Genomic DNA, 19,297 nt, shown 5'->3' with positions numbered 1-19,297 from the left:
GGAAACCAAGCTGCTAAAATTCTTACGGTTTCCCATGGAGTTAGGTGGGCATAGCATAACTGAATGGCGCATGGCTCATCTGTCCATAAACAAACACCACCCTCCCTTTTCAAAAGAAAAGGGAAAAGGGAGATAAAATAGAAAGTGAAACACTGTGTTTCAATAATTTGTTTTACCTAAATTGCTATTTTTCAGTGACTGCTTCAGTTGCCAGACAGAAGGCAATAGAAAAGAAGCATAATTTATAGCAAGCAAAGTTACACAGGTAAACAGGTAGACTAAGAAAGATTTAAAGAGCAATTAAGCGAAGGCATGAAGACAGCACATTTTTAAGTAAACAACAGTAGAAAACCTGCAAGAATCAATGGGTTATCTGCATATAAGAAAAGGGAGTAAGAGAGGAAAAGGCATTACAGAGCTTTCTTCTTCAGCATCAAGGCAGAAAATATTTCATGCTGTTACTAGATGTTGGTTCTGTAAGGGAAGGGTTAATAAAGATTAATATTAAAGTCAATGACTCATTTTCCAACCTGAATAGAAGAGAATTAGGAGTGGCTCTCTATAAGGAAGGAACTGAACAGTCATTAGGAAGAACTCCTAATGAATAACCATGTCAGGGCAAGAACACAGAGATGAATGTTATCATTTTAGTCTCAATTCCTTTGTTAACAAAACACAGTCCTACTAAGAGATAAATATGGACTTCTACTGTAACGCGGGGTATAAAGGGGTATAAATCTTGATAGGTATATTTTCCTGGGAAATTACCCATGGGAAACACTTATTTTATCTGATTTCCCTTAATATTTCTGCTCATCTTTCACTCTGATGTGTCTCTCTGTGGAGCCATTTAACTGCTGCTCCTGGTTGCCCCAGAACCTTCTACTTCTTGCAGTGGCAAGGAAGAAAACTCCCAGACTTCCTTTTTACTGCCAGGGCCTGTGAATGGTTTCATGTGAATGAGTCTGTCCTGTGGGTAAGACACGTTTACATATTGTTACTTCAGTGTTCAAAGTTAAGTATTTCTATTATTATTGCTGTACTAAATTTAAATGCAGACATTTGCAAATAAACATCCCATTAATGTTAACATTCCGCTGCTGCTTACGACTGTTAACTGCTCTATTTCTCCTTCCTGTAATCGGAAGCATTTGACTGTGGTAGTGGTAAGTACCATGTAGCAATAAAACTGGCTTTTGTTTCTCTCATGGTATATTTCTTTCATACCTACTTATTAAAAATTTTGTTTACAAAAGCTTACAGACTCTTCGTGTGATTTATATAAAAACAGCTAGATTTTACTTGGACATTTCTTCAGGTCGACTTACCTCAATTCTCAGTATGTATATTATTTCAAGTGATTTTCTTTTCTTTTTTAAAAAGTTATAAACATGCCTACCATTTAATCTAGGTAAAATAGTTCCAAAAATAGTAAAAAATGAGAAAAAAAGTGACTTTGGTTTTAAAATTTCCTTTGGAGAAAACATGTCACTCACTGTAGTCTAGCTCTAACTTTGTATTGTAGAACTTGCTACCAGACAGATCTTTCTTTTATCTTACGTTGGTGCAATTAAATCATATATAATTTTATCAAACAAAAATATTTACAGTTAAAGTATTCCTATTTTCAGGCACATCCCTATAGCCTTTTAAAAAAATTTATAAACACCATCTTGCATTCAGTCACTGTTTTTCAAGTATCTATAATACCTTACCATGGAGTATTTTCCTCTTAGGACATAAAAATGTGCATATGGGAGACATCTAATTTAAATGCCTATCACTCTCTTCATCACCATTAGCTCTTAGATGAGTTTCTGTCTATTTTTGGAGCTTCTTCCCTTTTCAGCTTTCTGCAAGACATAAGGTCACAGAAGCCCATAGGTGACTGGCCAGCTTAAATAGATTTATTTTTGCTAAAAGAGTTGAATATTTTTGTAATATTTAGGAATCTTATTCTTCGAGAAACAATTGTATACCAATTCACATGTGTCTTTTATAGAACTTTCTCTTTGCAAAGCATCTTGCTGAAGTTTCTAATTTCTGCTGACCTCCTCTTACATGTCACGCTTTCCTGCACTCTAACATTTCAACTTAAAATTCTACTTCAACAAAAATTAAAACTGTGAGAGACTGATTGCACTAATATCTGGTGAATATGACTTGCATCTTTTTGCTGCTATCAAATCATTTCTGTTTAGCTACATATCCACTTTGTTTTACTACAATGCAGAATTTTAGGAGATTGTTGTTAGGTATTAGAATATTCTTCTGCGCGTTCTCATTGACCAATATGAACTTTGATGATTCTGATCATTGTGCAGCATCTTAATTTGATTTTCAGTAATCTTATTGTATTGGTCATGTAGAAATTGTGCTTTTTTTTCAAGTTCTCCATCTCTTTTGGCTTAAGCTACTAGTTTAACACTGGGAACTGTTAGCAAAGACTGTTAAGAAAACAAGTGAACAGCAGTCCACCGATTTTTTTCCCCCGTTCTCCCTTACTAGTCGTCTAATAGACCTTTAGTATTTCCTGAAGATTGGCAGTAAGTCCTGCTTCTTCTTTGCCCATGTCAGTTGCTGGTGCTATTCTGACACTCAGGAAGTCTGTTCTTGCAAATACCTCTTGCAAATATGCACAAATGATTACTATACAGGAAGAAGTCATTTTTCTCCTATCAGCATTCATTGTTTCATTTACCATAACAGAATATAGATTTATCCAAGATATATTCTTCCTTGTTACTTTTTCCACTCTTAGTCAAAAGCCATTTTGTGGTAAGCCATTTTATTTTATGCCTCCTCCTTTAATATGAAGGAAAACTGGTTGGTTCATAGTTGATTCTTCATAGATTTCTCACATTTCTGTCCCTTTATAAAGTCCAGTAAATTAAATTGTCACTCTTTCCACAAATTGCTAAATCCTTCCAAGTTCCTGATGATTCAGGATATTTTCTACATGCTGTTCCTGATACCTTCACATTAAGAGGAAGCTCATCCAAGAGGATAATATTGGGGTAGATGTCAGTAGTGGAACAAAGATTCTGTTCAATGGGTTCATATTATTTTGGAATTTCACTTGGTATCTTAATTTCACTATGAGCACCTAATAATATTTTCCCCCATTACAGTCATTTCACTTTTGTTATGGCCTGTTGTCCATTATCCAACAGACATACTCTTATTTCAGTATCATAGCAATTACCTATGCAAAATTACCGCAAACCACTCATCTACAGTGATTGTAGCATAGATTATAGCTATGACAAGCCCCAACATCACATTCTGTAGTCTCTTGTTTCTGCTGAGACAGTACGTATTTTTTGCATTTAGCAGATCTAGAAAGTATTTATTTATCTGTATGATCTGGACAACAATTTCTGTTTCTTGGGCCTGGCTACCTGTTGATATGCTTTTCAAGTCTATTCTTTCTCTTTTCCTCTTCCAAAGACATCTACTGCTTTCCAAGTAATTTCTTTAGGCCATTCAAATACTCGTAAAACATGCTAGGCTAACATTCAAACCCTTTGTGGATGGGACATATCTGAAAACAGCTGCTTGCTATATGACTGGCAGAGGAAGAGGAAAGAGCTTCTCTGACAGCTTGTTATAAAGTCAACGTTAAGACGAAGCAATATGAAGTCCAAGTTGTAATCTAAAGAAAAGATGGTTAAGAAGCTATCATACTTTAGTAGTGCAAACTTTCTGTGCAGCAGAACAGGAAAACTCAAAACTCTTGATTGTACTTGGAGGCACACCTGTTAGGAGTCAGGTCCTGTACAAACATCCAGTAAATTACAATGTTGCTCCAGCAGACTTTCGGGGCAAGAAAATGACTCGCAGGCACTCCTGTGAGTCTATGGGAAAACCAGCCTAGCAGAGGAGGGGGCAAGTGTGGCTGTCTGAAAGAATTCCTCCTTTCAGAGAACAAGCACTGCTTTCACAGTAGATACTTAGCCTCGGCACAGAGTATACAGATTACATCAGGTCCATTTGCCTTCCTTAATTATTTTTTAAAAAACAAAAGCATAAAAATATTCACTTCTAAATTTGATTTTTTCAGGAGTAAAAGCACAAATAATAAAGGCATTATGAAGCAGGCAACAGGAGCTTGTGGGAAGCAACAGCACTGGTTCTTAGAAAACCTGGAACAGTAGCATGCTGTTCTGTTGGTATTAATGAATAGTTGTGTGAGATATACAAAAAGCCAGTATTTAAAATATATTTTGCAATAGAGAATATTCTGCATAGGAGAATCAACAGTATTCCAAACAGACACTGATATATCAGTTTATCTAGCTATTACTAACAAATACGACACATTTGCAAGTGGTATAATCGGAAAAGCATGTAGAAGCTAAAAATATATACTATGGCCATTTCAGAAGAGCAGCTATTTACACCTCTAACATGTAAAAAAAAACATGCCATTTTTGCTGGCATTTATGTAGTTCATATAAATATTTAAAGAATGTAAATAACACATTTAGCTACCTAAATCTGGGATACAGATTCCAGTTCTAGGAACACCATCAAAGCCAGCCTTTGAGTCTGCTAAGTAACTAAATTCTTCATCTTACCCAAATACATGCCAACATGGTCTACCAGTGTATCATCCATTTTGCCAAGAGATGTAGATATCTCAGTTACTTATCTTACCAAGTACTCCAGAATTTCATCACCAGGAATCCTGCCACAGCAGCTGCTTCCGCTGCAAAGCTGTTCTCCACAACTCAACTGAAAAAAGAAAAATTGAGTTGTTTGGAATTATGAAATATAAAGTGATGGAGTAGCGCCTGCTTGAATCTGCACACGGACTGAAAGGAGCTCTAAAAAAGTTCAAGCTTCATCAACTTTTCAATGTAGTGCGCTGAATACAAGGGGTACTTTGTGTGACCAACTTTCCCGTCACATAATGGCTATCCATTTTTACCTTGTGGGTATAGCAGCCACTCCTGGGACTAGATGCTCCTTGAGCTGGTACAGTTCAAGAAGAAGAAAAGCAGGCACAATCCTCCCGTTGTCCAGATGTGACCCACAAGCCACCAAGTAGACTTCTGTGAACTACAACATTCAGTTCAAATGGTTGCTAATTGTATTTCAATGATAGTTTAAATGATACTGCTGATCATTTCAGAAACATCCAGGTCACTAATTACTTTTTAGTCTGTACGGTGCTCTAAGCATGCAAAGCACTGTAAAAATGTTAAGTAACATTATTAATACTCTTAATGGCCTTCAGTGACTTCCCAGGCCCAAACCTCTGCCCTATCTGTAATCCTCTGTAATCCAGCTGCCCAGGTACAACAGATGTTTCTATAGCATCCTAGAAATAAATAAAAAGAGCAGTGATTAAAATTTAATTATCTTCATTAGCTATAATTAAACAAATGTTAATAAAATATACTAGTAATTAATATTAACTAAAATTCTTAGGATGCACCAGCTTCAGGATGTTTTACCTTAAATATCAGCTTAATCAAACTGAATCTGTGAGAAAAACTTAATCAGGATGTTTGTCAGAAATACACATACTAATCAGCTGCGTGCCTATTTGTAGCAGGCATTATTTATTACCTAATCGTTCCATCCATGCCTGTGCTGGAGGACCCTGACGTTGCACAGTGGGAAAGCTTGCTGGGCTCCTGCCTTTGCTGTGCTGTGCCGCTGATTGTAGAGATTACGTTTTCAAAGGCTGGCAAGTCAGTACTTGCCAGAAGCATTAAATTCCTTTTAGAATGTTTACTTTTATTTTGTACAAGATGCCCATAGTCTGCTGAAGAATCCATTCTCCAGGAAAAATATTTAGAGTGCACGTCACAGTTTTCCCCATCAGAAATTCAGCCAAAGCACACCAAATCTACTAACCACGGACAACATAGGGGTGGTCAAGATGTTTATACATAAAACACTGTATCAGTGAGCGTAAAGTACACATCTTGCCCGTGTAATAGATATCTAGTAATGAAATGGAAAAGCTAGTTAAGACCTTTTTAAAATACATGCTTTCAGCTCTTCATTTGAGCTCAAGAATATAGGTTAACTATAGTGCAGTGGATTTTAAATGCAAAATCTAAGCAATTGGACTTACTGATGTAGGATGAAAAAGGAGGCTTGTTTTCCCATTGAAAAATAAAATGAATGTAAATAAATACTAACACTGATTTTTTTTTATTAAGGTTTATGTGAGATTAATCCCTTTACAGTCCTAGAGTGTATTAGGTTTGACTAATCTACTCTCAATTTTATGTAAGATTGCAGACATAGAAATAGAGCTAGGAGCTAGCTCTGCTAGTTAGGAGCTCTGCTAGCAGGCACACTGAAATGAGAGTGCGATAATATATTTGTACTTTACACTTGAAGCCAATGATTTTGTGCCTGTACTTGCATGAACACCTGTTTGTATTAACAAGCCCCTGAAACAGCTTTAAATGAGACATTTAGTTATGCAAAAAAGGTGACTGGTCCAAAAACACTGAGATTTGCACAAGGACAAAATTTTGCAGGCAATTTCAAAGATGCAGTTTTTGCAGCCATTTGACCTGGGCGTTTTGCTTTCCACATAAACGATCTGTCTCTCTTGCTTGGATAATACTTTAGGAATGCTACATGTGTACCTCTCCTTTTCCTGTAAAGCTCTGCAACCACCCTATCTGTGGAAATTAAAGTCTTGAAAGATTTTTACATTTTGTTACTAAGTGGTGGGCTTTTTTTCCTTTTACAACTTTGATGGTGTTTGAGTAAACAGGAGAGCAGGTAATTACTAGCTTCTCTCTTTCAGGAAGAGCTTGCTTTAACTGCTCGAATGCTTTTAAAAGATCCCACAGTTTGCACACAAGAGCAGACCTGAACAGATGTCAGATACATACTGGCCTGGTAAGAGGTAATATTTAAACTTATATAGTCCCAGATTTTTGAATTAAAGATTTTTTCAGTTGGATTTTGGTCTTTTCAAAAAGGTCTGGCATATTTGTGTCTTAGTTGTTTTGCCTGACAGAATCGATATCTACTTACATAGATTAGGGTTTCATCTTCATTTATTCCTTTAAAAACGGATCACTCGATATTTACCCTGTGATTTCCTCACCTTTAATGTGAGTCAAAACAGCACTTAAAATGTAGGGAATTACACCTTTGAAAAACGGTATTTCTTTCACAACAGATGAGAAGACTTAAAAAACAGATACACTTGTCACTTGAGGATGGAAAAACCTTACCTTTGGAAGTAGCACAAACATGCACCCTGGCCTGCGTTCAATGTCTTGACTGCCGTAAGACCGAAAAACATTGATTAGCATAACTTCACAGTCTAGTCCTGGGAAAGAAAGAAAAAAAAAAAAAGGTCATGGAAAATGTAAATATTACACAGCTCTCGGTAGTGAAAGCGGTTCCGCTTCCAGGAGAAGGTGCCGCTGCTCCAGGGCGGAGCGCGGCGCCTCGCCCAGCTCCCTCCGGCAGCGGCGCGGGCCGTGGGTGTCTCGCAGCCGTTGCCCGAGCGCGGCGGCGGGAGGCGTTGCCAGGCAACGCGGGCGCGCGGTGGGGGAGGGGGCAGCGCCGCGCCACCTCAGCTCACCTCGGCCGCCCGGCGGCGGGAAGCGGGGGGCGGCGGCGGCGAGGCGCTCCGGGCGGCGCGGGCGGGGGGGGGGGTCGCGTCGCGGTGCTTCCCTAAAGCGAGGCAAGCACATAAACACACGCGAGTGCTTGCACAACTGGGTGAGCTCACTTCTTGGCTGCTATTTATAGGAGTCGTACAACTAAATCAGAGGAGGCGGCACGGGATAGGGCGAGGCACGCTTAAATAGCTTCGGGGCTGGCCTGAAGGAGAAGGGAGCCTCGAGGTTTATTTTTAAACCAGTTAAGCACGTTTGAAATTGAACCAGTGTTGTCAGCATTAATCATAGTTAATTTCAGATGGCAGTTTTCATCTGAGGACTTCAAACGAATTTCATGTGGAGTCTCCTCCTAGTTTGCAGTTGGACAGCTTCGGTGTCACTAGCCTGCCTGACTCAGGGTCACCGACTTAGCTGTAAATAAGACCCCAGATTTGTCTAAATGGTAACGTCACAGTAACCTTGGAAAAAAATACAAATTAAGAAAATGACTTTGTGCTGAAGTAGCTGAGACGTACTCGGCCACCAGTTCTGGGGGGGGGGGGGGGATTCTGTGGTAAAATTGCAGTTGCTGAGAGCGTTTCCTGGCATCAGTCTGCGGGCTGGAATCTTATCTAAACTTCAATCTGTTGCGTATTGCAGCAGTTACACACATATTTGAAACAAGACATTACTGAACTCTGAAGCAACACTTGTTTTTTTCTACAAAACAAGTAACAAGTAGTAAATAATAGTGTGGAATTCATTAAAATGTAAGTATATTGGAATAAGGCACCTAAGAACTTAATATGTAGGTAACAGGATAAATTTTTATTACTCACATACAAGAAAATACTTGAGAGTAAAATCCTGACTCCAATGAAGTCAGTGACAACTTTACGAGTGACTTCAGGGGCACCTGGTTTTTAACCAGCATCTTTGAGAGACTATTTTTCTATATGGGAACAGGATATATAATAGGATTCTTTGGAGTAATTTAATTAAAGAGAAATGTATAAAGTACTTTGCAGTAAGTGGTCTAAGTTTGTGAACATAACACTATTTAGAGTGAAGTCTGAATTAGAAACAAGTAACACGGGCTCAACTGTGAGCATCACAGTAATATTCACTAGGGAGAAGCTTGTATAGACTTTCTGTGTTTTCTTTTTAACAAATATTTTCTATATGCTTTCGACTGGATCATTTTTACCATCCAAACAAAATTAGAGGCCTTATTTGAAGTACTGCAAGCTGAGGCAAACTCCATTGATTTGACTTATCATAGCTCTCAGTTACACCAGAGTCAACAATTCTTTGCTGTAATTTAATACTGAATAAGTGTTTTTGCTGACTGCTGAAATCTAGTGAGAGGAGGAGTCCAGCCACAGTAGAACTCTTTTTACTTCTGCTTGTATTTACAGCACCAGTTCATATACTTAGTGGTTTTTATTTTTAGGCAAGAGAAATATATAATGTCTATGAGGCTAAGATTATCCTGTTTGAAGATTCTTGCAGTTATAAGAAAAGTTATATGATTCCTCTGAAAGAGACTGAACAGTGCTGGCTTCTCAAACAGGTGAGCAGACAGTACAAGGCTGATCATTTTGAAGCATGCGTGTTGGACTATGCTAACTTAAAAAAACATGTACAATTAACATAGCTTTCTGGTTATGGCATTCAGGTAACCAGATCAGGATGATACATGAAAAAAACACGTAGATAAGGCATCATTTGCCCAAATGTGTCATCAGAAACCGACTTTCTAAAGGTATGTCTCAAGCTGGAGAATGAAATACAGATAGGTGATATGTCTCCATTTCAGAGCAATGATGAGGCTAGCACAGTGATGCCAACCACCTTCATGCCTTCTTAATTCCACAGCTGACAGAGGGAGATTTCTCAGGAGCATTGTGTCTCCTGTACCGGATAACTCTCAGTTTAAGAAAAAATTATTGAAAATACATTTGGTGGAAAACTGGGCCCAACTAGCAATATTGGGGGGAAAAGAGTTTTCTTAATGTAAATTAGAGCCCTACACTGTAATAGCCTGTCTTCTTAGCAAAGAGTTTATAAACTGATCTAAAAGAAGTCAGATTATTTCTATTATAAACTCATCCTAAATGAAAACAGAATTACTCAGCATTCTTCACAACATGTAGAAAAGTTTGAAGTTAAAAATAAAACTAAAGTTCTTTCTTAGTACATAGACCTTCACTGGCTATCTTTTCCCTTTAAGGAAAAAGCATGTTGGTTGCCTATATACTCTTCACAAAAAGCAGTCATCTCAGAAAAGTTTTTGATCTTTGAGAATCAGTTTCCAAAACAGTTGCCACTTAGGGCAATGAGAACTACAGCAGTTATGAAAAAGCTAGACATCTTTACTGCTTGCAGTACTACCATAACATGTCTGGCTCTATCACTGGCAAGCTGGCATGTAAACGGAATGAAGAATTTCACAGAAATGCTTTGATGTTGCATAGATGCTGAATTTGAAAGGAATAGGAGAGTTTACTTTTAAAAGGCAATTAATAAAAGGCATTATAAAGCTATGCAAAATAGTGGGTGCTATAAAGAAAGGCAGGAATTTCTTCTTGTTTTTCTTGCAATATGAGGAACTTTACCCTCACAAAGGGAGATAATATTCTGCCCAAAAACTAAAGAAAAGCTATTCCATGTAAGATTTCACAATGTGACATTGCAGCCGATTAACCAAAGCCGAGTCAGAGATTGTTGGACAGCCTACCCCAATCCAGTATCACTCACTGTCGTCTTTCGTTGAAGTTATCAGCAGTAACATCCATAAGGTGTCACAATGTTGGAAATTTGTGAATTGAAGGCTTTTGCAGGAGCATAAAAAGGTGCAGAGAGGCCTTTATCCTGGGAAAGTGTGCTGAAATGATACCTCTTCCCATGGAGGAAGTAATATTTAAGTGGGGAATTTACATGTATCAATGATTGCAGTAGAGTATATCTGAGGAAGCCCCTTGTTAATATTTTGGCAGCATATGAGTGGTTTTTTGCAATTGCAAATGTCACTCCATCTGCCACAAAACCATTGGTTCCAACATTCTGTCCTTTCTCCTGTTCAAGGGGCATCACAGAAACATTATGTTTGTTGTTAGACTAGCAGGAGAGAAAAGCGGTATGAATGTGCATGCCCTGTTGTTTAAGAGCTCGCCATGAGAAAACTGACCAGCTGAGGGGATCTGTTCTTCCTTCCTAGCTACTAATGAGTGAACCTTTAATTTAGTTGTGTTTAGCGTCATTTAGGTGAGATTTTGATAATGTCACTGGCTAGAATCTGAGTCATATCAGAAATGTTGGTTGGAAAGGACTGACTCCTAGATCTAGTCTCAATCCTCCACTGGAAGCTGGACTGTCACCAACACTGTATCAAGTCAGCTGTGATTTTACCTAACCAAATACTGAATATCCTTAAGGTTTCCCCTCTCTGAGTGACCTCTATCCAGTACTGACTGCACTGTCCTCCTACTGAAGCAGTTCTTCCTAATGTCCAGTGTGACCTTCTCAAGCTACAATTTTGGCCATTGCCCCTTGTTAAGCCATCTGTCACTGCCAAAAAAAAGTTTGGCTCCATTTTGTTTGTAACTGGCCTTCAAGTAGTTGTAGTCTGCTATTAGAGCACCCCTTAGCCTCCTCTTCACCAGAGTGAAGAAGCCCCAGCTCTCTGTCTTTCCTGATAAGACATATGCTCTGTCCCTGGCTATCTTGGTAGCCCTCTGCTACCTTCCTTTCCCAATTCTCAGTACCATTTTGAGCTGTAGGTCCCCAAACTGGACACAGTATTCCAAATACAGCCTCAATGGCAGTAAAAAGACAGGGCTAATAAGTTCCCTCAGTCTGCTGGCCACGCTTCTCCTAATGTAGGCCGGTATGCAGTTTGCCCCGTTTGCAGTGAGCTCTCATTTGACCTGACATCCACTGTGAGCTCCATGTTCTTTCCAGTATTTTCTTTTCAAGTTTACTCACCCAGTCAATTCTCAGCCTTTCCTGGAACATGAGGTTCTTCTACCCAAGATGTGGAAATCTGCGCTTCTTGTTTAAGTTTGTGAGATTTCTGTTGGCCAGATCCTAAGTTTCTGAAGATGTCTGCAAGCAAGTTACCATCTGGCATGTCAGTGATGCACCTGTAATTTAGTATGGTCTTCAGATCTGTTGTGGCTGCATTCTGCATCATCATCCGGGTTGCTGATGAAGATACTGAACAATACCAAACCTAGTATTGACCTTGGGGTACTCCTCTTCTTACCATCCACAAAACAGATGTTAAGACATTGATTACTATCTTCCAGCCTGGAGCCTGAGTGAGCTTTCTAACTGTGACAGAAAAATTGAAGGAAGACCTAGTTTTCTGTTTCATAGGTTAACAGGTAGACTATTCTTGAGACAGTTTTAGCAAATGTTAGTAGGCTGCATAATGTGCAATAGCAACAAAGGTAAAACACTGTTTCATCCTGTATGATTCTTTAAATACACATCCAAAAATCACAATAAACAAGAAACAGCTCTTAAAGTGTAGACTGTCTACATTTTCAGTACCCAGTGAGTTATGCACTGTCTAGCCTTTCAGAGTATACAATAGTTCTTTTGCAATTTAAAATAAAATTAACATTTGTTTTTCATTCTCCGTTGGAATAGAACAGACATCTCACCTTTCCTGAGAGGCAGGAGAGCCCTCCATTCCAGAACAGCCAAAGGCATTCTGAGGCACGCTAGAAATTTACATTCCCATCCCTCCCTCAGATCACAGCCTAATCTTCTAAACCTCAGATGCATGTCCCAACCACTGCGTTACAGGCTTACCTGAGGTACGTGAATAGACTTCCTCTCTCTCTCTCTCTCTCTTCACTCCCCAAAATTTTCACCAAAAGATTAGCATCAGGACAGATCCATCTCCACAAAGCACTTTGTTTTTGGCAAAATGTCACATTTCCATACAGATATCTTGCTGATTATATTTTGTTGGTGAAATCTGAATTATAGCAAGGAAAAATATACTTGCTTCCTTAAACCCTAAAGAGGCATCCAACAGAAAATACAAAACGCTGTTCTAAAATGACTGTTTCAACAATGGCTTGTGATCTGTGCAGTTTCATCTACTTGATTGTACCCAGCTTAGTGTTAGATCTAAAAAAAGAATTAGAAAATCATTCCTTTGATATGCATTAAATTATTCAGTTAGTAAATTAGTGAATCTTATTCTAAGTGTTATTAGCTATTAGCATGTTATACTTCTTGATGTTGCTCATGAAGAATACATATGAAAATGAGGAAAAGATTTCCCCTTTGAAGTTGCTGCCACTTCAGTTGTTGACATTTCTTTTAATTGGTGGTTGTCCTCCTGAATGCAATATTCTGCTGTTTTTTTATGAGAGTCTCAATTTTTAATTTGTTCTTTCATTGATTGGATTTATTTTTTGAATGAGTAGCTCTCAAAATAATTAGCTTTACAATGGAACCATGTTGTTCTAAAATAGTCTTTAATGAGAGTCTCCTTGATGTCGTATATTGTACATTAAAATAATTTCAAGCTTACCTCTGGGCTGATAGAACCGGGACCTGGTACCACTGAAGACAGCAGGAATCTTGCTGCAGATTTCAGGAAGAGCAAGATCAGACCCTAGGAATGCATTCAGTTTATATTGGAAAGATGTTTATTATCTAGGAAAATTGAACAACATTTCTTCAGGCTCCAGAGTGGAAATAAAGAGCAAAAATGGGTGAATGAAAATCATAATTATATCTGAACGAAGATATCATCTTTAGACAAGCTATCAGCTTCAGCAGCTGGGCTAATGTGCCTTAGTTGTACTGCCAGTTTTATAGTACTGGAAGTGTGTGGCTCCCTTTTATTTGAAGTTAAATTACATTGAAAAAAATTCCTTTAAAAGCAACAGTCATTCTGCACATGAAGTTATTTTCCCACTGAAGACTTGAGGATCTTTAATAGCAACATACTTTGTCTCAGGAATTACTGTCTATATTACAGTCAGAATAAAAGAACACACTGGATAAACAAACACTGCAATATTACTCATTGCTGCAATGATCTAATCCCTTTCTATTTTCCATATGGCGTATATAAGCCAATTCTTGTCCCTTTCCTGACTCTTGTCTTTAACCTTAAAATATACCTTGAGCATTACCAACTATCCTCCTGAAATACAATCTTATTTCTGTTTGTAAGACCCTCTGTTTTCTTTTTGTCTTTTCAAAACATGCTTATTCTTTCTCTACCTCTCTGTAAGCTCTGTTCTTTCTTCCTCTACACTTCATCGTTAAGCAACCTCGAATACACTTCAACATCCATCCCAAACTTGAATTTGACTGTTGTTCCTAGACAGACTTGCCTTCTATCCAAACTAAAACTTCTGGCCATGTCTCTGGCATTTCTTTATGAAGGTCTAGCTGTTCATTCGAAGTCAGTATCATAAAACAAAATTTTTAGTCTCCTCCAACCTTGTCCCATTGATTTATTTCTCAGTTTCTATGAAAAGTATTGTTCACATTGCTGATCTCTCATTCTCATACACTATTTCATTTTCAAGTTACTCTGTGGGTCATCCCTTACAGACCATATCTAAACTTGCCAGTTAGCTCTTCATAACTGAAATGTCATTTAAGATATTTCCTTTTGTATCCCAACTAAAAGTTAAAGCTTTGATCTAGGCTCTCATTATCTTACACTGCACACATGGAACATTCCTTTTCCTCTTGTCTTGACAAACGCTGTATTCTCAAGCCCTAATCCATTTAGAATGCTACTCTAAAATAATGTTATCATCTAATTCATCACTTTTCATCCTTATTATTCTGCTGAACCTTCTTTTGACTTCTGCTTCTTTGTCATTTCAAACAAGTTACAGGTCTTTGCTTTCAATACCTTCTTGAAAAATCTCCTCACACTGTCCCATTCACTATGAGATTACTGATTATTGCTTCCAGTTGGTAATAATTCCAATATTTCCTCTATGGTTGGGAGGTTACTTCATCCACAAAGCTATCTCATAACCTTCTTCAAAATGCTGTCAGAAAATCCTCATTTTACTGTCTTGCATACAAAAATAATCTGGCAGTGGCTGGTACTACCTGCCAGCGTGACCAATACTGTCTCATTTTTCCCACGTTCTCTGACTTGTCTGCTCTCATCTGTTGCTTTGCCTGAGATTGTAAGCTCTTCAGACTAGAACTGCCATTTTAGTCTATGTTTATGCAGTGCCAATTACTGTGGGATTTAAGCCATAACTAGATTTTATAAGTAATAGATAGTAATATCTAGCTTTTTGTTTCTACTGGTACTGAAATATATAGATAGATAGATAGATAGATATCCTAAAATTTGCACTTCCTTGCAATAAATGATAGTATTTTTTAGGAGAAATGGTGCAACAACTATACCAGAAAAAAAAAGGACTCAGAGAGAAACATCACCACCTTTCAGACTGAAAACCTATGTGAAAATAATGAATTTTTTAAAAAATCAAGGTGGTCAAATACTGGTTGCAAAAGTTGATATCAACAGCTGATCAAACCATTGCAGAATCATAACTTAAATGGAAGCTTCACTTTGGAGAAGAGGAGTATTTATGGAAAGACTTTTTTTTTTTTTTTAATACTATTAAAATACCATTTAAAACTTATAAGATGTTGTCTAAAATACTGCAGTGCAGCTTGTAGAAGAGAGAGCATGTACTATTAGGTGGACTTATAAATTGATATATTTCTGACAAAATATAAGCTATTTCAAGAATCCATTTACAAGTAGAACCCTGCCTTCACTGAAATCAATAGAAGTTTTGCTAGTGACATCAATGGAATGAGGTTTTCCTTTAATTTTTAGCCTGTGCAAGATTAAATATTGGGTCAGAAGAAGAGTATTCCTTCTATTCCACACAAATATCAGTGACTTTCAATATAGCATTTACTTAGGAGGATTACTACATTGAATTTGGAAAGCCATTTATGAATGTAAGTGTTTTTTAAAATTTATCTGGATTTCCTATCAACAAAAGAAACCATTTAACTGTATGAATGCCATTATTTTACAACTTAGAAGCTTTGCAAGTAGCTAAATGCCGCAAGTGCTATAATAATTTATCTCTGAACTTGGTAGTAACAATGCATAATTAACAAGTAAGCTGTAGGAACATGCAATTGCTATGTATTTACATGGTATTTGCTGTGAGGTTGTGGTATAATTACAGAGATTATACCTGCTTTGTGGAGTGAGAGTACACGGTGTACAGTGTACTTCATTTTGTGATATTTCACATCACTTGGTCCAGTGAAGCAGGGCACAGTGCAATGGAGTTTAACAAAGTGTTTCATTCTGTTGTAGGTGGAAGCGAGCCACAGGTATGAAACTGCACATGAATCTGCACACAGTGCTGTGATTTAAGCAATGGTTTCTGGCTATTCAAGGTGGCAACATCGCTCTTTGAGCTCAAGTTATTTTTATTTTGGACTGTTGCCCTTTCAGTGATATAAATGAATTTGAACATACAGATTCAAAAAATAGGACAGGTTAGTACCTTTTCTAGTACAGTAATTTTTTTCCTCTCTTGTATAAGAAAGGAAATAGAAAAAACCCCTTTCCTTTTATAATCATGATATATTCACTTCACTCTGTTATTATTTGCTTATGATGTCCTTTGACTTTTACTTGACTTTTTGACTATTGATAATAACTATAGATTAAAAGAAATGCATGAAAATAATTAATTCTAAAAAACTGTATGCTACCACATCACAACTAGAATTTATTAGTATTGGAGTACCAAATGTGGTTTTGCATAACTTAGGCACTGTGAAAAAATTCATCTAATGGTGAGAAGTGCAAGGAAATATTCTGCATATTTAAGTTAGTCACGTTTTATATGATTAAACATAAACTATAAGTAAAACTAAATTACAAGATTCTATTATGTTTGAGATCCAATACTAGGAGAAAGAGGAATATTTTATATATATATATATATATATATATATATATATCCTTTAGTACAAGTGTTTCTGTGTCATTTTTCTAAAATGGCAGCACAACCTTTAAAGTTATTCATATCATGTTACCCCTTCTGATGAGAAAATGCAGAGCTTTTTAGAGAGGGGATGCAATATTGCTCTGGATGTTTAAGTAACTTAATAGAAAAATTGATTTATTTGCTGTTGTTGAAGATGTAAATTTTAACTTTAGCATACACAAAAATAATCTGAGAGCTGCTTGATTAACTCAGGGTGGTAGAAAAAGTAGGTAGTTCTAAATGTAAGTTATTATTGTTCAGCTTGACAATAATTTTCCTGTCTTGAGGGACTTGATTTATGAGTAAAGTGTTAAAAAAATTCTTGCTCAAAAGGCCAGCAATGTGACATGACAAGTCATGAATTGTGTTGTATTAATTTCCACTTACTGAGTTGGCTATATACTGTTACATCACAGAAAATGAGATGCAAATTAACACAACATAATTATCTTGTTGGAATGTCTCGTTGTGATTGTACTTGCGGCACTATAGCTGCACACTCGCAGTTCCTATCAGCCATTCACATGACTTGGATGTGCGGAGGGTATGAAAATGGATGTGGCTCCATGCTGAAGTTGCCGTGAATTGTGCTGTCTGCTGTCCCAGCAGCAGGAACTAGTGTTGTCAAATAATGAAATTCACAACCCAACTATGAATGCGTGGTGTTTGTGATGGCAAAGTAGTATCTGTTAACTCTTACTAGACTGCTTACCACAGACCCTTTATAGGTTGAGAGCCATTTTCCATCTGGTTGTTCAATTTTCTGCACATCATTGCTGGAGAAGAGAAATATGACTTGACTTTTGAAGTGAAACTGATACGTAGACTTCTGAATTTCTGGCTATATATACTTCTCGTGCACCACTTCATGTTTTTTCCAGAAGATTAGGTGCTCACGTTGACAGACATACCTAAATTTGTTGCTTGAAATTTAGGTTCAGGGAATATTGATGTTTAGCATCAACAGCTTACTCACGTAGCAAATTAAATAGGCTATAAATCCCAAGTGCTATTTATGAGCACTAAGACTTAACATTTCAGTCCTTGTTAGATGATACAGTTCAAGAACATTAGTAAAAAGTACTGAATTTTTTCTACATTGGCTAATTTAAAAAATAAATTCAGAAGAAGTTGTTTTGGAAATACAACTGCCTTTTGACAAATTCATATACGAAAAAATATTAATTAGTTTATGACTTATGTTCTTCAGTACTTCAATGTGAATTTTTTTATTTTTCAAAATGTTTATATTTTCATGAGGTGGACCCTTTGCAAGGAACAAGGAAAAGACTCATGTACATGTTCTAGTCATGATAACATAAATTATCATCCATAGATTTCGTGACTTTTTAATTCACATTTCTCCTACTTAAAATCATAAAGTACCTGTATTACAGAGGCAGCAATTGTTTACATTGACTAAAATATCAACAAAGTATTTTCTTCGCATACCACAAAGGCTAGAGCTTGTCTTTTATAAGTACCTTTTATGCAAACATTTAAGGCAAGCTGAAAGTTCTGGATTTGAAATTCTCACTCTAGTTTATGATTGCACTTAATATTTGAGTTAACTTTTAACTATATTTTAATACAGCATATTCATTCTAGTACTGTCTTTTTAGGAGAATATGTGGTAAAGTACCCAAATCCCTCTGAATATTACAATCACTCTTTTAAACTTTTCTCTGAAAGGATGATGTATCAGAATCTAAAAAGAAAGGCATTTTCCTCAGTCTATTCCATGGCAGATAGTTTAGAATGGGAAGCTTTCCATTGACTTCAACAGAGTCTGGATCAAACTCTTAAGCTAGTATTTTGATAGTCTTATTTTTATTAAGATACAGCAATGACCAAGAGAATCTAGGAATTATTTATGAGAATTAAATAATTTTAAATGGTGAAATTGTGCATAATTTCATTCATAATTTGGAACAAAATCATTTTATGTGCCTTGAAAGCCTCATCTCCCATAAGGGATATTTTATGAGCCAGAAAGTGTAGTGAATTGGGATGAGACAAAAGCTCTGGCTCTGAACATATTCAAGTTGTGAAGTGTATGAATAACGTCCTCTTAGTTGAATAACATTCAACTAACTAGTTGGAAAAACTAGTTAGTATGAAAAATTAGATACATGTAAACTCTGAATGTTTTAGTGAATATACATTCCTAAGTCTTAAATAATTTCCAATAATGTGTACTCTCTGAGAGTTTTCTAGAAAGGAATTTAAAAGTGGAATTGTTCTCTGAAAGAATACTCCAATGAAAATCAGATTTTTTGATTCATGCAACTAAAACAGATACCATGTGATGCAAATTCATGCAGAACTAACAGAATTGGAACAAATGTCTCACAACAAATTGTTCACAAATGATTTACAGAGAGACTTACTTGCAGAATAATTACAGTAAATGTCTTCAAAAAAATCAAGAAAATCAATCTGCTCATGGACAAATAACGAAAAGAAGAGGAGGAAAAAAATTTCAAATATGAAACTGCAAATTATTCGCTCAGCTCAGCTGACAGCAACTAATGTTTATGGTAGTTGAAGCTTGTAGAGTAGGAGGTAAGTGTATGAAGAATGATTGATTCAGTATCTTGTATTACAATCCTGGAAGGGATTCAACATCTAATTTAAGAGCCATTTTCTTTCTTTTGCCCAGTAAAG

The sequence above is a fragment of the Rhea pennata genome, chromosome 12, assembly GCF_028389875.1.
Source record: "Rhea pennata isolate bPtePen1 chromosome 12, bPtePen1.pri, whole genome shotgun sequence".
Classification (NCBI taxonomy): Eukaryota; Metazoa; Chordata; class Aves; order Rheiformes; family Rheidae; genus Rhea; species Rhea pennata.
This window is presented reverse-complemented; position numbering follows the sequence as displayed.